Consider the following 23,604-nt stretch of genomic DNA (forward strand, 5'->3'; position numbering starts at 1 on the left):
GCAGGGAGCCATGGGGCGGAGGAAGGTGAGGTGCCCCGGGGAGTGGACACGTGTGTGTGTGTGTGTGTGGAGGGCTCTCTCGCTCGAGCAAGGCTTTTATTTTTAGCCCTTGTCCTCTGGCAGCTCTGGGCCCTCCTACGCCAGCCGGCCCGGCTGTGCCCTCAGTTAGGTCTGCGGGACCCACCGGGCTCCAGTGGGGTTCAGTCCGGCTTGCACGGGGAGAAGCGGGAGGCAAGTGATGGCAAGAAGCTGGCACAGAAGGTCCTGCCCAATTCTATTAGCCCAGGGAACTTGTTGCCAGCCCAGCTCCGTAGCCAACAGCAACTGGTCTCGGATAAAGCAGGGGGGATAATGGAAAGTCCCTCGCTGGTGGTACGAATACAGACGAAGGCAGCTCTGTGCAGGATCTCACCAGCCTGGTGGCAGCCGGGCGCTGGCTTCGCTCAACACAAAGGAGGTTCCCGGTCATGGCGGAAGACACCAGCGTGGGCAATGCCAGCCTGCCGGCCTGGTCTAAACCCTGCCAATTTAGTCACCCATTCTGGAGAGGCTGGAGCAAGCGGGGGGAGATTTATGGGTTCCTGGGAGGGCAGAGGATTCGCTCCGGCCGGTGCAGGGGACAAGTTTGACGTTTCCTGCAAAAATTTTCAAAATATATATTTTTCTACGTCACATGAAACCTTCATTTGGATTTCAACTTTTTATTTGGATTAATTTGTAATATCCAGCCGTACGCCTATTTCATGAACTAAGCCGGGCTCGAGGAGATCACAAAATCGAAACGTTCAGAACATGAACCATGGCAGCGTGACCGCAGGGGCAGAGCATATGTTCACTGGTGAATCGTTCTGTGATGAAGTGCATCACAGATGGTGACAAGCGGACCCAGCGAGCTGGAGTTTTCCTTCTTTGAGAGAACTGGCACCCAATTCCTCCCTCTTTTCAAACCAGGACAGCTTGAACATTGGCTGAAGGGCTGATGTCACATTCCGCAGCAGGAATATGGTTCCTACAATGCTGGGACCAAAAGAGCAAATGCCATCCTGGGATGCTTAAATGGAGAAATCTCGAGTAGCAACAGAGAGGTTGTTTTCCCTCTGGGTTTGGCCCTGGTGCTGGGATCCTGTGTCCAGTTCTGGTGCCCACCATTCGAGAAGGATGTTGATAAATTCAGGGGGCCGGGGTTCAGAGAAGAGCCAAGAAAAAGATCAAAGGGTTAGAAAACCTCCCTTACAGTGAGAGACACAAGGAGCTCCGTCTATTTTGCTTAAAGAGAAGGTTAAGGGGTCACTTGGTCCCAGTCTATCAGCCCCTGCAAGGGGAACAAATATTTAATAATGGGCCCTTCAGTCTAGCAGAGAAAGGGTCTGAAACGAGTAGCTGGAAGTTGAAACTAGACAAATTCAGACTGAAAATGAGGCCTACATTTTTCACAGTGAGGGTAATTAACAGCTGGAACAATGTACTGAGGGTCGTGGTGGTTTCTCCATCATGGACAATTTTTAAATCAAGGCTGTTTTGAATCAAGGGTGTTTTGCTAACAGATCGGCTCTGGGAATTATTCGGGGGCAGTTCCCTGGCCTGTGTTATACGGAGGACAGACTGGATGATGACAATGGGTTCTCCGAATCTCTGAAACCGGTTGCTCCTGAGATCGGTGCTCAGAGAATTGGGTTCTACTCTAAAAGAAAATCTGTTTTGAAATGAAGAGTCAGTTCCCACATGAGGGAAATCCAAGCATTGTATGCTGAAAATGTCCAAATGGAATGTTTTGACATTCTGGAAAATGCTTTTTGATTTCTTTCGATTTCCTAAATGAAAATTCACTGCTACTGACACATTCCCACAGGAAGGTTTGATTTTGAAGAACTGACACAAAACAAACATTCGGCTGGAAAATTTCTCACCTGCTCAACAACTGGGTGGCCAAACCCTTTCCCGCTTTGATGGGGCCAGGGCTATGCCAGCGAAGGATTTCTGCCTATTCCATTCCCCGGGTTGGGGAGTAGCGTGCGTGAGTGAGTGGCATCTGGGAGGCCTTTGAATGAGCCCTTTGCGCTGAATGTGTCACTTCATGTCTCAAATGCGGCAGTCAGCACTGAGCCATCCCATCCCTTAGGATGGATCCCTGGCAGGCTTGACTGGGGAAAACCTTCAAACCATTTATCTTGCAGTGACAAAGAGAAAGTTTAATTTAAAAGGATCTGTCATCCCCCAATCCCACGTGAGCTGCATTCCAACAGCAAGCTGTTTCATGGAGTACATCAGAGAAACTCCCAGGGCCAGCGCCTGGCCTCGGTTTCTCCCATGTAAATCACTGGGCCAGATCCCCAGCTGGTATGGATCAGCTGGGGACCTGGATTTAAAACACAGAGGAGACATCTTTGCGCGCCTCTTTCCCATATTACCTGCAGAGTTCTGTGGAGCTGGCCGCGTCGGTTTGGCCATGGTGTCTTTCCAGTCTTGTCTTTCCCTGTGCGGGTGTGAGACAGAGCGAAAGACGTAGGCCTGCACAAACGCAGACCCTGCCTCCTCTGCTGGTGTGAAATCTCAAGCCACAATTAAACAGAGAGTAAAATAGAGTGGGGTCTTCCAGGGAGGGAATTACAAAGCAGCCCACAGAGAAGCAGCAAAGGGCCCTGATCCGGGGAACACTTAAGCACCAGACTTTACACAAGTGAGGCGCCTGTGAGAGAACATAGGGGTGCAATCCACACCCCAGTAGCCAGGGGCCTGAGAGCCAGGTAAGCCCCACATAAACCCCTGGGGGATTTGAAAGGTACTTATATCACGTCAGACTCTCTGTGCAGAGATGTCAGTTTCACAGCCAGAACCACTAGGGGTCTTTAAATCATGACAGAGTCTCTGCTCCTAGAAGCAATGGGGCCAGACCCCCTGCGTGTGTGAATGGGCGTCGCTCCATTGGAGTCAATGGGGCCAGATCCCCAGCAGGTGTCAATGGGCCGTTGCTCCATTGGAGTCAATGGGGCCAGATTCCCAGTGGGTGTGAATGGGCGTCGCTCCATTGGAGTCAATGGGGCCAGATTCCCAGCGGGTGTGAATGGGCCGTAGCTCCATTGGAGTCAATGGGGCCAGATTCCCAGCGGGTGTGAATGGGCCGTAGCTCCACTGGAGTCAATGGGGCCAGATCCCCAGCGGGTGTGAATGGGCCGTAGCTCCACTGGAGTCAATGGGGCGAGATCCCCAGCGGGTGTGAATGGGCCGTAGCTAAGTCTGTTTACACTGACTGAGGATCTTTCCCCTCGTCCTTCTTTTGGCATCTTAATGAAAGTAGCCGGAATATCAAAGTTACGGAAGATTAAGGCTCCTGTGGATTTCACTCTGGAGTGTAAATATGTTTAATGAGCACTTTCAGCTTTTGTAAGCATAAATACAGTATATGCAAAAAAAACCCTTCTTTGAGATGCCTTCCTCCCAGAAAGGAATTAACCTTCTTCGTAATGGGCCATGGTGTGTGTATTATTCTGGGTTTATCGTTCACCTAGTTTTTGCCTTCTAATTGTGTGCGTGTGTCTGCACACACGCTGTGCACGGGCATTTAACAAATCTCTGCCTGTACGTGTGTGTCTGGATGCACACAAGCGTGTACGGGTGTATGTGTGTGCAACTTCTACCTGTGTGTGTGTGTATGGGGGGGTATTTGTAAATGGCCCCATGCGCGTGAAGTGTGCAAGAACTGAGAATCCCCCCATGCAAGAGGCTTCCCCAGCCAGTGTGGAGCTGGCATAAGGGGCCAGGCTCCAGAGAAGGGGGCGGATCGGGGGCGTGGCTGAAGCACACTGCACTTTGGCTATTCTCTGCTCCCCAGGGCCCTTAGGGGACAGAACATGTGTTAGAGCAGCCCTGAGACTGCTCTAACTGACACAGGGGGCCAGGCTCAGAATACAGGGAGCAGAAAGGGGGCTTAATGCCACCTTAACCCTTCCCATGGGCAGGGATGGGGGTAGCCGGGAATCAGACCCGGTGACCTTTGGCTAGATAACGGGGGGAAGGGGGTTATAGGGCATTCCCGCTCAGGAGGGAACCCAGCCGCCCCCTCCTCCCCTATGCTCAGGAATCCGTTTCTCCCCATGAACCAAATAAATTAAACAGGCTGCCAGCTCAGCCTGATTGTGCGTCTTGTGCTAAGGCAGCCCTCAACAAGGCCCCCGCCGCGCGCACACCCTCCCCCCGCCCCGCCCCCTACGGAAATCCAGCAATCCTGCTAGCGCCTTTTGTGTTCCAGTTTCCTTCACGTTCCACCTCAAAGGACTCTCCTCCTGCCCACTGCTGGGGACTCCAGGTTAACAAACCCCTTCCCCATATTAACCCCCCATGTGCCCCCATGTGCTTCCTTCCAGCGTTGGGATACTAGTCCTGGAAGACTCAGGAATTCCAAGCATCAGGACTCCTGGGTTCTTTTCCTAGCTCTGGGAGAGGAAAAGGGTCTAGTGGCTAGGGCAGAGGGCAGGTAGTCAGGACGCCTGGGTTCTTTTCCCAGCTCTGGAAGGGGAGTGGGCTCTAGTGGTTAGAGGAGCTGACAGTCTCCATTCAGAAGGGGGGAGTCTAGTGCTTTCCAGCTGGTGTCCTGCAATATTCTGGCAGGAGCGGGAGATGAACTCCTAGCCCATGAGCAGCTTGGCACTGAGCTGGGGACGCCTTCCAGAGCTCACCCACTCCCCAAGCTGCCGTACCCTGGGCCCCTTCCCCAGAGTCACCGAGCAGACCTGATGGGTTTCCCTCTGCCGCTCCTTGGGCAGCTGAGGGGGTACGGACCCCGGAACATGGACCCCTCTGTCTACACCCCTCTCTGTGCTGCCGTCACCCCCAAGGGGGAGTCGGTGCTTTAGCTGGTGTGGCTGCGACGCCTGCTCTTAGCACCCCCACCTAGGGGGTTTAGGCTCGTGCCCAATCCAGGATGGCATCACACGGCGGGAGGCAGGAAGCGGTGAAAGAGCCAGGGGAACCCAGCTGGGAGGAGAAGAAGGGTTGGAAGGTGGCAAAGACGGAGGCCGGGCATGACCGTGCCAGGCTGGCAGGGGCAGCGCTGCTTGGTGGCCAGCACAAGGGGTTTTTCCTCAGGAGCTGGAAATTACACAGGACATTTCTCAGGGCATTTCTCTGGGGCCGTCTCCAAAATCGGCCGTGAGACGATGGAGCCGAGCAGGGGGGTTCCCTAGATTCTCACTTTCCTTTCTCCGCTTTCTCTCTAGCTTTGTGCCCCAGTGATTGAGCTCCCCCTACCTGGCAGGGTGAGGCAGGTTGTGTGTGTGTGGCATGGGGTGGGGGGTCAGCCCATGTTGCCACCAGGGGCTGAGTAAAATAACCTGGTGCCCAATGGCAAACCTTGACCGGTCGCCCCACCCTCCCGAAGCACCTTGACCTGTAGCCCGTCCACCAGGGGCACTCTGACCCATAGCCCCGCCCCCACGCAACGACCCCACCCCATTCTGCACAGCAGGGGCAAATGCGGCAGAGGGAGTCTCACCGACCTTCCCAGCAGGCCCCGGCTGCAGCATTTGTCCACACAGCTGGGGTATCTCTACTTAGGGGGCTGGGCCCACTGTTGTCTTCCCCTCCTGCCCCACACAGAGCCCTCTGCAGTCTCAGACATCATCTCTACATGAGGCAGCTCCCTGCTCAGAGCGATGGGCTCAGGCTCTCTGCAGACTCAGGCAGACACTGCGGCGCCAGGGCTCGAGGAGGGCGTGAAAGGACACAACAAGGCTCACTGTTTTAGGCCCTGAACCCAGCCATCCAGACCGGCCAAATTCTCCCCCATCCCATCAGGAGGCAGATCTCTTCCCCCCCCCCCGCCCCCGCACGAGGGGAACCACGCACGGCACATGGGTGGAGCCGCCTGACATTAATCCTCCCCTAATCCATGACACAAGCAAAAAGAGACCCCGGCGCGGAGATAGACAGGGACACTCGGTGCATGTTAATTAACCCGGCCAAGTCCTCTCCCCAGCGGTGGCCGGGGCGTGGGGAAGGGAAAGGGCCTGGGGAGCGCTGAGCAGGTGTCCTCCCCGTGGGGCTGGGAGGGGTGTTAATACCATTAACACGGGTAGCTCATTTACCTCTGCATTTAGACCAGGGCCAGCTACGTTGCAGGCAAACACTCGGTCCTTGGCCCGCGGGGCCTGAGGTCTGAGAAGGCAGGGAGCAGAGGTCAGGAGAGAGATGGGCAACCGGGGGATTACAGACAATTGATACAGGGGTCAGCGGGTGAGGGGGCACGGGATATATAGAGAGAGAGAGATGTGCGTGGGGATGGATGGCTAGCTAGAGAGCGGGGAGAGAGAGGGGTACAGGATGTACATGGCCCCGCTCAGCCCTGCCCCCGCAAACCCTCTTAGACACGACTCAATCTTAAGCCTCCTTAAGGAAAATCCCCTTTGTTGGCACAGCTAATCTACCACCGCAGAGGCGGTAATCGGATCCAGGCCTTTACCGGCGGAGCGGGGCTGGTAGTGGGCCCATGGGGCAGGGGGCCTCACTCTGGCACCAGCACCAGGCCCCGGGGGACAGGAAACACACCCACTGTGCCAGCCGCTGCTGGGCTAGGGAGCAAACCCTGGGCATTGTCCTCCCCCACCCTGTCTGTCTCTATGTATCCCCATACACCCCTCTATCCCTCCCTCCCTCCCCCCCCCACACACCCCTCTCTATCCCTCCCTCCCTCCCCACACACCCCTCTCTATCCCTCCAGCCATCCTCACACACCCCTCTCTATCCCTCCAGCCATCCCTCCCCATACGCACCCCTCTATCCATCCACCCATCCCCATTAGGGTGACCAGACAGCAACTGTGAAAAATCAGGACGGGGGAGGGGGGGAGGGTAATAGGAGCCTGTATAAGACAAAGCCCCGAATATTGGGACTGTCCCTATAAAATTGGGACATCTGGTCACCCTAATCCCCATACACCCCATTCTATCCATACAGCTGCATTTATACCAGGGCCCATCACCACAGTATCTGGGAGTTTGCCTGAGGACCCTCCCCCATGCACCTGACCTCGAAAGTTCCTTTAAAGAATCAGGGCCCAGTGCCGTCCACCCCCACCCCATGGTGAGTGTCTGACCGGCGCGTGCTGGGGGGGGGCAGCCCCAGCCCTCCCCCACAGTGCAACATGGGAAGGACATTCTGTCTGTAAGAGACTCCGGCCTTGCAAATCTCTTCATCCCGCGCCGCGCTGGCCAAACACCCCCCCGGCTCTCCCCCCGCCCCAGTGACTCTGTGCGCCGGAGCGGCCGTTAAGCAGGCTAATTGGAAACAGCAGCCCAGGCAGCCGGGCGAGAAGCATCCAACTTCTGTTCAGAGGCCTGCTTGCCTTTTCCCAGTAGCGTGTGACCGTGGGGCGAGGTGTGTGGGGGGGGATCGGTGTCTTGTCTGGGTCACCCCGGGTGCAAAGCTGCTGCAAAATAAAAATTAAAAAAAGCAGCACAGTATTCTGCAGAAACTATGCTGCAAACATTGAATGCTGCAGGATCCTGCAGCCACGGGGCGGGTATTTAATGCTAAGCAATGTTGCAGCCCAGGCACAAGGAACCCAGGGTTGTGAGTTCAATCCTTGAGGGGGCCATTTAGGGATAGGGCAAAAATTGGGGATTGGTCCTGCTTTGAGCAGGGGGTTGGACTAGATGACCTCCTGAGGTCCCTTCCAACCCTGATATCCTGTGATTCTATGATTTAAGGCTAGGCTCATTATTGCTGGCCTGCTCCAAACCGCGGCAGCAACATGGCAAATGCAAATGCCGGAACTTCTCCAGGATGCAGGCACCAAACCGGCCGGAATAACAGTTGAGATCGGGGCAGCGACCCTGCGAAGATACCCCGGTGATTTCTCTGGCACGCTGCAAAAATCGTCACCGGGCTAGAGAATGCTGCGGCGACGCTTCAGACGGTACCAGGAGACGTCACGGATTGCTGAAGTAACGCGGCAAAACTCCCGCTCGCCCAGCTGCGGGGACGCCGCAAAGACACCGGAGCAACGACGCCGATCGCACCGGCGTCCCTGCAAAAACAACTGCGGTAATTCTCCAGCAACGCTGCACGAGTGACTCCGGCGAGGGTGCAGATTGCCGCAGGGCCGCCGGGAGGCTACAGAACGCTGCAGTCATGGGGTCAAAGTGGCTGCCCGGAGTAAGGCTACAGAACCCTTCCGACTGGGAACGCGGCACGGCAAAACTGACGGCAGTAATAGGAGCGGGGGCTGCAGGAGCACTGCACAAAGTTGTGTTTCAAGACACACGCACGCACACACCCCGGCTTCGCACACTCCAGGATCTGCGACCTGCTTTCTCGGCCCCAAGAGATCCCAGCCCTGAAAGCCGGAAGGGGCCACATCCAGATGCCCCTTTCCAGGCCTGCCTTCTGAACAACTTGCGGCACCTCCAGAGGGCTCCTTGCCTGCAGATCTCATTGACATCGTTGGCCCAGTATTATAGGTGGGGAAATCGAGGCAGGAAGTAGTTTTCAGCGGAGCACTGCCAATGCCAAGGCCGGGCTGCCACGCGCTCCCCACTCATATCTGGAGCTGCCAACCTGCCGCATGCCCCAGGCTGGGAGGAGACGGCACCCACCGGTGGCAAAGACCCAAGGAGCCAGGGGAGCCGGAGAGAGTCGGTGACGCTGTCTGGGGGCCAGCGCACAGCTCAGGCTGCCAAGCCAAGAACAGTCTGGGGGGCAAACTCCTCCAACGCCAGCCCTGAGCTAAGAGCCCCTGGACCACACGGGGCCAGGACGCGGGGCCATTTGCACGCAAGGGAGCTCCTGGCCTCAGCCCCACAGGCAGAAGTGACGCAGGAGCCAAAATCTCATTGAAAGTCAAAGGGGGCCTGAGGCGTTGCTGAGAAACTTTATCCTACAGATGGATCAATCATCCCCATCCACACCCCTCTATCCGTCCCCACCCACACCCTCTCTATCCATCCATCCCCAGACACCTCCCCTCTATCCATCCATCCCCCCTACAAATTGATCCATCCCTCTCCACACCCCCTCTATCCATCCTCCCTACACATCTATCCATCCCTCCCCATACACACCCCTTTAGCTATCCCTCAGCCATTTGATTCACACCCATAGCACGTCCAGCGATTAATGCCGCTGTCTGTGGTGCGTTTGCTGGGCAGCGATCTGTGGCTGCTCTCCGCTCCACCAGCCTGATGGGGGGTTAATTGGGCCCAGCCTTACTCTGCTCTGGAAATTTGTGCTCTCTGACGAGCCGCTGCGGTGCCAGATGGCTGCTAAGCAGCCAGGGCTAGAGGGGATGGCCAGATGGATCGCAGAGAGGTGCCTGGGTGTAGGGACACCGGAACGGCCCCTCTGGATCGGGCCAAGGGCCCATCTAGCCTGGTATCCTGTCTCCGACGGCACCTGCTGCTTCAAAGGCAGGGGCACTGTTCCCAGGGCTGGATCCTCCCTAGCTGGGTCCTGCTGGGAAGTGGGGTGGCTTCTACCCCCAATTAGCTCCAGATCTTCTCCTTCTCTATGTAAATGGGGTCCACTGCCCAGAGGGGAGGACCTTTCTGCCTCTCGCTTTTAGTTGCTGTAGCGGCTGGAACCAGTGTTGCTGGCTCCCACCACGATCGGGCCAGCGTCGTGCTTGCCGCTGAGTTGCCTTCAAGCCCTGGTTCCCAAAATCCAGGCATTCTGAAGGACATTTCCAGCCCAGATGGGAGGTGGGGGCCCGCAAGGCAAAGCTGGAAGACGTGACCCCCGAGGGTCACACAGCAGACGATGAACACCCACAGCCTGGAATTTGGTATTGACTAAAATCTTGGGATTGGCAAGCCAATTTCACCCTGATGGGGTGTGGGGGGGGATCTTGGTTCCCGGATTTTGAAAGCGGGCAAAACTCAAGCGAAAAGCCCCATCGTGCCATGAACTGCCAAGACGCAGGGCGAGAGACAGTCCCCCAGACGGGCGTGGGAGGGGAAGGGACAGCGTGCGGGTGGGTGTTTTCTATGGCAACGTACACAGAACCCAGAGCGATGATGCCAAGGGTCTCGTTGGGCATCGCAGGGCGCGCCAGCCACACCTACCTCCCCCCCCCCCCAGTTGTCCCACACACCCTGGCTCGTCTCTCTAAACAGCCTTGTGAATACAGGAGAGCGACAGACCCCCCTGGCTAATTGGCTCCTTTTATGAAGTCTCCACCACATGAGTTTCCACTGGATGTGATCGAATGCAAAGCACGAGGCTGGGAACACCACATAAGCTGGTTTACACGCTCACTCGGAGTTTGCCCCGGTCTCTGGGGTTGCCAGGGGTGTGAGAGGCTATGCTGATCCCCCTCCCCAAACCGACAGCCACTGGGATTTCCCCTGCCAGCTATTGCTGCCCCACCCCGGGAGCCCAGCTCAGACCCTCCTGCCCAGAGGAGGGGTCTCTGCTGGCGACCCAGGGAGAATCGGCTCAGGGGCACAGGGCAGGATGGGGCCCTGTGAAGGGTTTTCACTCACCGCAGGAGTGCTTCCCCGTGGCCAGGCATGGCGGCACTGCTGGCTTGCAATCTGGCCTCTCGTCCAGAGCGCGGCCCTGTGGCCAGGGGCCCAGATTTGCGTCTGCTCCTCTTGGGGGCAACGAAGCTCAAGCAAGAAAAGTCCAGCGAAGAATTGCAAGTCTTCGGGCCAGGTCCCTGGCCCCCGGGTGATGCCAGTGACTGGCAGGGGACCCAGGGGCCTCCCTCTCCATGGGGCCAGCCCAGGGACTATAACCTACAGCCCCCTTCTGCAACCAACCTCTTCTCTTTATTACAGCTAGCTTGCTCCTTCCCCACTGAGCTCTGCCTCCAGGTGCAGCCAGGTCACATAACAGGCCTCTCCAGTCTGCATTAACCCATTCAGGGCCGGGGAGGGCCAACCCCCCCCCCATTCATGACAAGGCCTGGGGGGAGCCATCAAGACTCCTTCCTTTGGCTTTTCTGGCGAGACTGGGAGCTCTTTGGGGCAGGGACTGTTTCGGTCGGGTGATGGTGGGGAGGGGACCCCAGGCTGGGCTGGGGCCTGTGTGATGGGTCAGGGTTATAATAATCAAAGTTCAATACAGGTAAGTGTGTTTTGCCTCCCCGAATCATCCTCACCTCCACCCCCCAGCTGTTCACGTCCAGTCCCTGACTGTGGGTCTAGCTTCAGTGCTGCCTTGGGGGTGTCCCAAGAGAGCTGAGGGGGAGTCTTCTCCCACCGAAAGCAGAGCCTTTGGATTACATGGCAAAGGTTAACACAGCGGGGGAAGCCCCTTTCCACCTGAGCTAGGAGGGTCGGGCTTTGAGCAGCTGCCTGCTCGGCTTTGGGTGCTGGGACGCCCCCGTGCAGGGAGCACTCCCGTCGTTACTCCCGCTCTACAGATGGGGAAAGCGAGGTGCAGGAGGAGGGTGGTGGGGGAAGGGTTTTGTCAAGGTCACACACTGCAAGTTAGTGACAGAGCTGGGAGTAGGACCCAGGAGTCCTGACACCCATCCCCCTCCCCCCAGCTCTAACCACTAGACCCCACTCCCCTCCCGGAGCTGAGGATAGAACCCAGGAGTCCTGGCACCCACCCCCCCCGCTCTAACCAGTAGACCCCACTCCCCTATCTGAGCTGGGATAGAACCCAGGAGTCCTGGCACCCATCCCCCCCTGCTCTAACCAATAGACCTCACTCCCCTCTCAGAACTGGGAAGAGAACCCAGGTGTCCTGGCTCCCAGTCTTCCATCAGTTACACTCAGGGAGCACCTCCTACACCTTCTCTCCCCACCTACGTCTCCAGCAGATGTTTAGGTAAAAAGGCCCTTATTAGGGAGCGGCGTTTGTGCCTGAGCAATAATTACTCCCTCGTTATCTCCGTAATTACAGGCTGTCGGCCTGCACCGGGCACGAGGCTGCTGTAACCAGGGGGATTTGCTCACGAGCTCTGCTTCAACAATTCCCCGGTGCTCTCAGGCAGAACGGAGTCTGGGTGGGTGGGTGGCTAAGTTGGGGGGGGGGGGAAGCTGGCAGGGGGCTCCCCGCTCTGAGAACAGCACAGCACAGGGGGGAGTAGCGCCCCCTTAGGGAGCTTTGTCATGGACGAGAAGCCCTGAGAGAAATCTCACACATGTGCCCATCGGGCTGGGCACCAGGCGGACCCTGGCCGGGATCAGGGGTCCCGTTGTGCCACACGCTGCACAGACCCCGACTGAGACCAGGGGCCTGTTGGACTGGGCACCACAAAGACTCCAAACTGGATCAGGGGCCCCGTCAGGCCAAGCGCTGCCCAGACCCTGACCGAGATCAGGGGCCCCTGTCGGGCCAGGCACTGCACAGACCCCAACTGAGATCAGGGGCCCCGTCAGGCCAGTTGCTGCACAGACCCCAACCGAGATCAGGGGCCCCTATTGGGCCAGGCACTGCACAGACCCCAACCGAGATCAGGGGCCCCCGTTGGGCCAGGCGCCGCCCAGACCCCAACCGAAATCAGGGGCCCCCGTTGAGCCAGGCACTGCACAGACCCCAGCTGAGATCAGGGGCCCCTGTCAGGCCAGGCACTGCACAGACACAGGCTGAGATCAGGGGCCCCTGTCGGGCCAGGCACTGCACAGACCCCAACCGAGATCAGGGGCCCCCGCTGGGCTGGGCACTGCACAGACCCCAGCCGAGATCAGGGTCCACTGTTGGGCCAGGTGCTGCACAGACCCCGGCTGAGATCAGGGGCCCCTGTCGGGCCAGGCACTGCACAGACACAGGCTGAGATCAGGGGCCCCTGTCAGGCCAGGCACTGCACAGACCCCAACCGAGATCAGGGGCCCCCATTGGGCCAGGCACTGCACAGACCCCAACCGAGATCAGGGGCCCCTGTTGGGCCAGGCGCTGCCCAGACCCCGACCGAGACCAGGGGCCCCCGTTGGGCCGGGCGCTGTGCGCACCCCAACCAAGGTCAGGGGCCTCTGTCGGGCTGGGCACTGCCCAAACCCAGACGAGAAATGGTCCCTGCCCACAAAGAGCTCCTGTGGGTCGCCCCTGGCCAGGTGCCTTGTTCCATGGTGCTCTTGTCTCCCTGGATAGGGGCAGCTGGGGTGCTGAGGATCCAGCCACAATCCCCCTGGGGACACGGCTCCAGCTGGCTGGAAGATGGGAGCAGGGAGGCTGTGGAAATTATTGAGCGCGAGTCAAAAACCGGCTAACCCCAAACTGTGCCTGAAGGGGTCCCGGAGGGTCCTTCCCCACCCCAGGGGGTTCACACCCCACCCCCATGCCGGGACCGTCCGGCTCCGAGCAACCCCCGAAGGCAAAATTCGCTGTCGGCAGCTTTGGTCTCCAGCCGTGAGCTTTCATTGGCCTGCATTGGCGTCCCATGTGATGTCATCAGTGCCTTCGTGACCGCATGATGTCATCGTTTCCACCGCCCATCTCCACGGGGACCTCTTGCTTCCTCCTTGATGTCTTCGGCGTGGCGACCTTTGCCCCCCCACCCAAGCGCCATCCCAGCACTGTCATGGTGGCCGCTCTACCTCCAGGATGTCATCGCTATGACGTCAGTGATGTCATCAGCGAGGTCATCACTGCTGCAACCTTCCACCTCTTGCGATGCCATCACCGGGGCGCCGGGTCTCCCCTGGCAATGTTGTTGCCGCGGTGACCTTCCTCCCCTCTGATGTCACTATGATAACTTTGCTTTATGGCATCATCACCATGGTGACCTCACTCCCCAGGATACCATCACCGGGGCGCCAGGTCTCCCCTGGCAATGTTGTTGCCGCGGTGACCTTCTACCCATCCACCCCCCCCACCCCCGCATCTCACATCCCCCTCCAGCCAGCTTGACCCCAGCGAGACAGGTGATCCGGGACGAGGGCTATCGGCCATCAGAGCCAGAGCCAAAGGTCCCAGGGAAGATTTTGCACGTTCCCATCATCATCTCTTCTTCTCCTGAAACACGGCGCTAATAAATCTGACGGCTCCGCTCCCCCGTTCCCTGCCAAGCCAGCTTGTCCGCTGAAAAATTAAACAGCCAGGAACTCAGAGAGCCTCTGTATAAATCACGCGCCGGCTGCTTCACTTAACACCTCTTGTTCGGCCTGAAGTATCAGCTGCTTCCTTGGAACCTCTCAGCTGATGAGGCCGGCACGCAGATGGGCCCAGGGAGAGCTGCCAATAGGAACCGCTCGAAGCCCCCCAGCTGGTGCATTGCTGGCCTTGCGGACAAGGTGCTGGGTGGGCATTCAGGATGCCTGGGTTCAAGTCCTGGCTCTTTCGCTTGGCCCCGGGGGAGTTGCTTTATGTGGCCCGTTTGCTTCTCCGTCGCGTGCACTCGCGCAAAGTGATCGTGCGATGCTCGTGCAAGGGAGCGGAGAGTTCTGATCTGCTGGCGTTGCTGGAGGGCTGGCGCGTATGACCCAGAGGTAGGGAGACAGCTCCTTGAGTTCCCTGTGACTCAGTTTCCCCAGCTGTAAAATGGAGATAGCGAGCTTTCCTTTGTCTTGGGAGCTCTTCAGGGCAGGAGCTGTCTGTCTCTGTGCAGCACCTGGCACAATGGGACCCTGGACTTAGCTGGGACCTCTAAATGCTCCTATGGACTCCTCACTTCTATCCTCAATGCCGGGAAGGGAGTGGGGTGGGGTCTAGGGGAGTAGGGAGATCTGGACGTCAGGACTCCTGGGTTCTATTCCCGCCTCTGTCACCAACTCTCTGAGTGACCTTGAGCAAGTCCTTTCCCCTCCCCATACCTCGGTTTCCCCATCCTTAAACTGGGGGGGGGGGCACCTTGCTGTGGGAGGGTGGAGATTGAGACCTTAATTTATTAATGTTTGTAAAGTGCTTGGGGATCCACCCCCACCGCAGAAGTGCGAGGATCCAAGGTGTGGAAAGAGGCGTGCCTTGATAAGGAGAGATGCCCGGCACCTCACCCATCCCAGTCACTCTCCTTGTCTCCTTTTTCTGGGCAAGCTCCTTGGACGTTTCATGCTCTCCACCCCTGGCATGTTGTGTTTGCTTGCCTTGCATTGCGCACAGCCCGGTGCCTCACTCCAGGCCCCTTGCACGTTTGGGACACCCTCCTGGCCCCTTGCACTTTTCATTCGTGCTTCTTGCGCTTGCATGTTCTGTGCATGCTCCCGATGCCCCTGGGTTTTTTTCACGCTCGTCGCACCTCGCGCGTCCCACTTGCCTTGCACGCTCCATGCATCGTGCATGCTTGATTCACCCTCCTCGCCCCTCGCGCCTTCTGTGCAGGGTCCTTTCAGCCTCGCACGTTCCCTGCACGCCCCCAGCCGCTGGAAGGAGCGCCCCAAGCGCAGCAATGAAACGAACGAGCCTGGCCCTGCCCTCAAAGATCCGATCTCCCCCAGGTCTCCAGGGTGTTCAGATCTAGGCAGGTGGCTGGCTCAGGACTCCCGGTTCCCCTGTGCCCTCCAGTCCAGGCCGGGGAAGCTGTGGCCCGGAGTGGAGATTGGAGGCCCAGGCACCTGTGAGCTCTCAAGGTCTCGCTGCTTCCCGAGTCCTTTTAAAAAGCAGCAAGAACCCGGAGCTTCTTCCTGTGTCCTCCGGCCCTGGAAAGCGACACGTGGCAGCAGCTGCGATTTGTCATGGAAGGAGGCGATGGAGCGGAGGAGGCTGGAGAGATGGAGTGAGACACTGTGTGTGTGTGTCCATCTGTCCGTCTGTCCCAGCCGCCCCCTGCTGGAGGGCTTGAGACCGACTCTGTGTGTGTGTGTGTCCACGTGGGTGGAGGCATGGCCACCGTGTGCCCGGGTTGTAGCTGGGGTGGGGGGGGCGGGGATGGGTGACATGGGGACACAGCACTTGCCCTGGCTGGGGCTGACTGGTGGGGGCCGGCCTGGCAGCGCCCACGGCTGGGGGAGGCCCCGGCTGCGGCTGGCGTCGCTGAGAGGGACCTGGCCTTTTCCTCATCTATCATGGTTAGGGCTCCGGCGCTGGGAGCTGGGAGGTGGAAGTGCATTTATCACAGCTGCCAGCGACACAGCGAGAGGGGACAGGGCTGGTTCCCACGCGCCAGGGACCTGCACAGCCCGCACCATGGACAGCTAGGGCTACAGGTACCTGGCTCGGGCAGTGCCCCATGGGCAGGCTGAGCCCAGCCAGTGGGGGGCAGTGCTGTGTTGTCCCCCCACCCACCAGGCCTGACTACCAGCCCCTGCTCTAACCACTAGACAGCTGGGGATAGAACCCAGGAGTCCTGCCTGACTCCCAGTCCCCACCCACCTACCCACCAGCCCACCACATTCCCTTACAGCATCAAGGAGAGAACCCAGGAGTCCTGACTCTCAGTCCCCCCCTGTTCTGCCTACTATCTTCCCCTTCCCAAGTCAGGAGTAGAACCCAGGAGTCCTGGCTCCCAGCTGCCCCCGGCTCTAACCATTGGACCCCACTGCCCTCCCAGAACCAGAAGTAGACCCCAGGAGTCCTGACTCCCAGCCCTCCTGCTCTAACCCACTAGAACCCACTCCCCTTCCCAAGCCAGTAGTAGAACCCAGGAGTCCTCGCTCCCAGCCCCCCCCCCCCCCCCAGCCTGTCCTGCATCTCCCTCCCACCAGGGCACCACTCTGACTCAGTTTCCCAGGGCAGCCTCTCCCACGCAGCTGCATCCCCTGCCCTCCCCCACAGCACCGCACCAGTCTCTGCTCTTTGGATCCAACACCCCCTCCCCCCCGGCAACACACACACACACACACTGTGCAATCACCTCCCTTCCCATCCTCCCTCCCAGCTGTTTCCCTGAATGTCAGCCTGCGCCTGACGGGGCCCATGTATCACAGCCTGTCCCCAGTCAGTGCCTCTGACCTTTTCCCGCATGCAAGGAAGGGAAAGCACCCCGGGCCTTGGCTGACTTTTGCATCTGCTCTCAGCCTCTGGGGACCACCAGCGCCACACAGGAGGGAGCAGGCACCCGGGCGAGCCAGGCCTGGATGAGGGGAAGCGCGGGGCTCCCAGATGCAAGAAGCAGGAATACTCCCAAGTGCTTTCATAAAGCCTCCTTTCATTATTAAACTTTGCGGCTGGTTGGAAAAAGCCGGGTCAAAGGGCCTTCGCCTCCCTAGGTAGGCCCGGGCTGCAGTCGGCAGGTGGCATGGCAACTCACATCGGCCCACACGTCAGCTTGCTAAAAATAGCAGCCACGCTGCAGGTAGGCGGGCAGTGGCCCAGGCTGGCCACCTGCCTCCGTCCCCAGAGTCCCGAGCCCCTAGCCAGCGCTGTGCCCCGTGCTGCCGCGGCTTCGCGGCTCCGGGTGCTCACGCCGGCTAGGTCGCAGCACACTTGGGTCTGCCTGCGTGTGCCCGGCGCCTGGCCTTTATTTTGTGCCCGCGTTGATCGCCATGCCCGAGTACACCCCTAGGGGGTGCTGGTGTGAGGGAAGCAAGGTGCGGGGGTGCTCAGAAGGGGGCGCTCTTCCCTTGCAATCAGGGCTGACCCCAATGCCCTAATGTGGCACTAGGGGGCGCTGTGCTTCAGGGAGCAGGGTGGGGGGCTCTGTAGGGGGCGCGCTGTCCCCAGAGTCAGCGATGCCCCTGGTGCTGAATGTCGTCAGACGTCGCCGGTGTGGTGCTCTGCTCCGTCCAATGTTGATAACAGTCGGCTTGGTGCGTGTGTTCCCTCCGCGTGCTGCCCGGGCTCTGCACAGATCGCTCACACAAAGCTCCGGTGACCAGACGTCCCCATAAAATCGGGACTGTCCCGACATTTAGCTGTTTGTCCCGCGCCCCGACCGATGTACGGTGGGGACGCCATTTGTCCCGACATTTTGGCTCGGGGCTGGAGGAGTACACTGACGAGCGCTCACCTGGGGTCCCGGCGATGCTCATTAGGGGCGGCTCCCAGGAAAGAGCGGGCAGCAGGACCCTGCGGCCCCTAGGCGCAGGGGTGGCTGGGGGTGGGGGGGTCCCTGCATGCTGCACCTACCACAAGCTCTGGCTCCATCGCGGCCAATGGGAGCTGCAGGTGCGGACAGGGCGCAGACGCCCCCCCCCCCGCCCCCCCCGGATGCCCCTGCACCTGGGGCGCTGCATACGACTCACGCCCCCAGGTGAGTCATACCCCCACAGCTTCCAGCCAAGGGCAGCTGCAGCCAGTGCTTGTGGCAGGCGCAGGACGTGGAGTGGAGACCCCGCTGGCTGCCGCGGACCCCAGGAGCCAGAGGAACCTGCCGGGTGCTTCCCAGTGGGTGGGAACCATCCCCCAGGTAAGCAGCGAGGCTGCGGCTGGGGCCCTGCGCCCGAGGCTTGCGGCGGGGCTGCGAGCGGGGGCCGGGGCCGTGTGCTTGTGGCGGGGGCCGGGGCCATGCGCCCCCAACCCGCGGCTTGCAGCAGGGCTGGAGCGGGGACCGTGAGCCCCCGACCCGCGGCTTCCTCAGGCTGTGTGTCCCCCTTCCCCCATGGCTCCAGTGGGATGGGGGCTGGGAGCCTGTGTGTCCCGATATTTTATTCGTGTCATCTGGTCACCCTAGGCACAGCAGACCCCGAGAGAACCCCCAATGACCACAGACTCCGATAAGGTACGAAGGCACCCGGCCAGGTTTATTGCCAAACGAAACAGTCCCTAGCTCCCCGGATCACATGTCTACCGTTCTGCTAGGACATATTTGCTCCCTGACAATGGACCGGCTCAGTCAGTGGTGGGATTTACCTCTGCCCCTTAGGCCAGACAAAGACAACCCCTCAGGGGTGCGTTCTTATACACAGGTGCGAACAAGTTACACCTCCCTCCTGACGTATTGAGGTACAACCCCTCTGCGTGTCAAGGTGCCGCCTATTACCTTGTACATGTTGGTTCGAGCAGAACAGCCCCATCCATCATATTCCCCTTTTGACCCCGCCTTTACGATGGCTCAGCACGTCCCTGTTATCTGTGTGGAATGTGCTCGTGCCGGCGTGTCCTGGCACCATCCTGGCACGAGTTTACACTCCTTGTGCCCGGGACCTTTTTGGTACGTGTGTTTTTGCAGCATCCGCCTTCTTCATGGCAGATTCCGTGAGCAGGGCCTGCCTCTGGCTCACAGCTTCACTTTGTTTTGTATCAGCAAAGTCTTGACCGTTACTTTAACTCCGGCCTTAGGTCTCGTACCGGGCCTCTGAAACAAGGACTTATGTTTCAGGACCTCATCTTACCACATGGAAGTGCTAGGGGGTGCTGTGCTGCGGGGAGCAGGACGGGGGGCTCAGAAGGCGAGGGGCCCCGGAGTCAGTGCTGCCCCCAATGCTGCAGTGCTAGGGGGTGCTGTGCTGTGGGGAGCAGGGCGGAGGGCTCAGAAGGGGGCACTCTGCCCCCAGTGTCGGTGCAGCCGAGCTCCCCGGCCTGGCCGGAGACCCCTGCCCACGGAGCGACAGGTGCTACACAGCCATTCTCTCCTGACAGCAGCACCAGCTGGTGCTGCCCAAGCCTCACCCCTCAAAGTGCGGCTCCTCATGCCCGCATGGGCGTGTCTGCGGGTCCTCATGACAGCGGGGCCTGGCGATGCGCCGAGCGGCGCTGCCCTGGGGCAACCTGGCAGGACTGGCAGAGCCTGTCTTCATAGTGTGCAGAGGGAGGGCTCCCAATCAGAGCTGGGGGCCCCGTATCCCCTCCCCTCCCCCACTCAGACCTATGGGCTCCCCTCACCTGGTACCTCTCCTCCCCGACACCCCAAATCAAACCAGGGAGCCCACGGAGGGATAGAGGGGTGTGTAAGGGGATGGATTAGATTAGATTAGATAGTGTGTATGGGGATGGATGGATGGATGGATGGATATTGTGTATGGAGATTGATGGATGGATGGATGGAGTGTATGGGGACAGAGAATGGATGGAGTGATGGATGGATGAATGGGGATAGAGGATGGATGGAGAGATGGAGGGATGGATGGGGACAGAGGATGGATGGAGAGATGGATGGAGGGATGGAGGGATAGATGGAGGGATGGATGGGGACAGAGGATGGATGGAGAGATGGATGGAGGGATGGAGGGATGGATGGATGGATGGAGTGTATTGGAAAAGAGGAGGGATGGAGGGATGGATGGAGTGTATGGGGACAGAGAATGGATGGAGTGATGGATGGATGAATGGGGATAGAGGATGGATGGAGAGATGGATGGAGGGATGGATGGATGGAGTGTATTAGAAAAGAGGATGGATGGATGGATGGATGGAGTGTATGGGGACAGAGGATGGATGGAGGGATGGATTGAGGGATGGATGGGGACAGAGGATGGATGGAGGGATGGATGGAGTGTATGGGGACAGAGGATGGATGGAGGGACGGATGGGGACAGAGGATGGATGGAGGGACGGATGGGGACAGAGGATGGATGAAGGGATGGATAGGGACAGAGGATAGATGGAGGGATGGATGGGACAGAGGATGGATGGAGGGATGGTTAGGGACAGAGGATAGATGGAGGGATGGATGGGACAGAGGATGGATGGAGGGATGGCTAGGGACAGAGGATAGATGGAGGGATGGATGGGGACAGAGGATGGATGGAGGGATGGATGGATGGAGGGATGGAGAGGAATGGATTTCAGCCCCAGGAAATAGCCCGGCTCCCTCATACCAGCTCCAGTCAGTGCAGAGCCCCCTCCCAATTAATTATTCTTAAGCCCGGAAGCCAGGGTGAGGGCTGGAGATGGGGCAGGGGGGAGCAGGGCTCAAGGTGTGTGTGTGGGGGGGGGAACAGGGCCCAGTGGTATCAGTTGTCCTGCCTGCCTGGGCCAGCAGCCCTTGGCACTGAGCACCGGGCCAGGGGACCCTAGGGAGGCTGGGGGGGTGCTGGCAATTGATGGATGCGGCGTGGCTTGTAACTAGGCCGGACTTCAGCTGGTTGCCATGGTAACCAGCTGAGCCATTGTTCTGTTGCAAGGGGGAACACCACCGAAGTTTCTGGGTTACACGGGGCATTGTTGTTTTGGGGGGGGGGGTCATGTACTGATGCCCCCACCCCCTTCCCCAAGGGCCAAAAGGCAGCAGTGCAGACAGGACAGATTCTGATGGTGGTGTAAATCCGGAGTAACTGCGTGAGGCCACACTCATGCCAATGGAGCGAAGGCCAATTGACACCAACTGGGGATCTGGCCCCATTGACTTCAAGAGAGTTACTCTGGTGCAACTGAGAGCAGAATCGGGCCCTTACTCTGGATTTATATTGCCAGTCAAAAAACATCCCAAGGTGCTTGTAGCCTGGGATCAAGTCACCCCGTCACCTTCTCTTTGATAAAGTAGCTCCTGGAGTTGGTCACTACCAGGCAGGTTTTCTAACCCTCTGATCCTTCTCGTGGCTCTTCTCTGACCTCTCTCCAATTTATCCACATCCTCCTTGAATGGTGGGCACCAGAACCGGACACAGGATCCCAGCAGCAGTCGCACCAGGGCCAAACACAGAGGGGAAAGAACCTCTCTGCTCCTACGCGAGATTCCCCTGTTTATACAGCCCAGGATCGCATTGGCCCTTTCAGTCCCGGCGTCGCACTGGGGGCTCCTGTTCCGCTGATTATCCACTCCGGCCCCCAAATCTTTTTCAGAGTCACGGCTTCCCAGGAGAGAGTCCCCCAGCCTGTCCGTCTATCTCATTCTTTGTGCCTAGATGTCTCTATTGACCCCAAGCCGTCCTCAAACACATACCGGGTGCTTGTTCCCAGTTTCCCAAGCAATCCCGATCGCGCTGAATCAGTGACGTGTTACCTTGTATTTACTCCCCCGCCCCGATCTTTGCGTCATCTGCCAACTTCATCAGTGACAATGTTACAGTTTCTACGTGGATAAAAAGGTGAAATAGCGCAGGGCCCCTGTGATAAATGAAGGGGGGGATAGCTCACTTTTATGGACCCCCAGCCAGCCAAAATCCCTGTTAGTAGCTGTTCTCTACTTGCTTTACCCGTAAAGGGTAAAAAAAGCCCATAGGTGAAAGGAAGGGAGTGGGCACCTCACCAAAAGAGCCAATGGGAAGGCTAGAACTTTTTAAAATTGGGAAAAAACTTTCCCTTTGTCTGTGTGTTGTTGTTCTCCGGAGAGAGGAGACACAGAGCTGCAATGCTGTAAGAAGCTTTAAACCAAGTATGAAAAATCATCAAATCATACCTCGAACCTACTTACCTGAAACCCCAGATATGTAAGCAGATCAGGGAATGTCTAGGAAGACGCGCTTAGGTTTATCTCTTTTATTTCTTTATGGCTTGTGGACTTCTCTATGCTAACCCCAGGTGCTTTTGTTTTGCTTGTAACCTTTAAGCTGAACCTCAAGAAAACCATTCTTGATGCTTAATTATTATATTTGCTCTTTTTTAAAACTACCAATAGCCTATGTTCCAGATGTATTTTCTTCCTTTTTGTTTTTTTAATAAAATGTACCTTTTTTTAAGAACATGATTGCGTTTTTGTGTCCTAAGAGGTTTGTGCACATGTTGTTTAATTAGCTGGTGGCAACAGCTGGTTTCCTTTGTTTTCTTTCTCAGCTCTTCCCCGGAGCGGGGATGAAAGGGCTTGAGGGTACCCCACAGGGAGGAATTCCCAAGGGCGCCTTCCTGGGTTCAAAGGGGTTTTTTGCATTTGGGTGGTGGCAGCATCTACCCATCCAAGGTCAGAGAGAAGCCCTAACCTTGGGAGCTTAATACAAGCCTAGAGTGGCCAGTATTAATTTTTAGAATCCTTGCGGCCCCCCACCTTCTGCACTCAGAGTGCCAGAGTGGGGAATCAGGCTTGACAGCCCACACTGGAAACAGACCCGCTCAGTGACGATTCCCCGTTTACAGTTACATTTTGAGACCGATCAGCCAGTTCTGTGCGTGTGTGTGCGCGAGTGCTAGCGTGTGTATATATGTTTGTTCCTGCCGCCCCCTACTGGAGGGAATGAGCCCTGCTGTGTGTGTGTGTGTGTGTGTGTGTGTGCGTGTCAGTGTGCCCCTGCTGCCCCCTGCTGGGGGGTGGGGGAGTGGGCCCTGCTGTGTGTGCATGTGTGTGTGTGTGTCCCTGCTGCCCCCTGCTGGGAGGGAACGAGCCCTGCTCTGTGTGTGTGTGTGTGAGTGTGTCCCTGCTACCCCTGCTGGAGGAGATGAGCCCTGCTCTGTGTGTGTGTGTGTTAGACCCTGCAGCCCCCTGCTGGGGGGGAAGGGTCCTGCTGTGTGTGTGTGTGGTGTGTGTGTGACCCTGCTGCTCCCTGCTGGAGGGGATGAGCCCTGCTCTGTGTGTGTGTGTGTGTGTGTGAGAGAGAGAGAGCGAGAGAGACCCTGCTGCTCCCTGCTGGGGGGGATGGGCCCTCCTGTGTGTATGTGTGTGTGTGTGTGTCCCTGCTGCCCCCTGCTGGGAGGGAATGAGCCCTGCTCTGTGTGTGTGTGTGTGAGTGTGTCCCTGCTACCCCTACTGGAGGGGATGAGCCCTGCTCTGTGTTTGTGTGTGTGTGTGTGTGTGTTAGACCCTGCAGCCCCCTGCTGGGGGGGAAGGGTCCTGCTGCGTGTGTGTGTGGTGTGTGTGTGACCCTGCTGCTCCCTGCTGGAGGGGATGAGCCCGGCTCTGTGTGTGTGTGTTTGTGTGTGTGTGTGTGAGAGAGAGAGAGAGAGAGACCCTGCTCTCAGAGACAAGCACTCTACTAGCCAATCTCCTCCCCGCCCCCCAATCACCACTGCCCCCTGAAACCCCCCGCCCAGAACTGCAAA

The sequence above is a fragment of the Chelonia mydas genome, chromosome 23 (genome assembly GCF_015237465.2).
Source record: "Chelonia mydas isolate rCheMyd1 chromosome 23, rCheMyd1.pri.v2, whole genome shotgun sequence".
Classification (NCBI taxonomy): Eukaryota; Metazoa; Chordata; order Testudines; family Cheloniidae; genus Chelonia; species Chelonia mydas.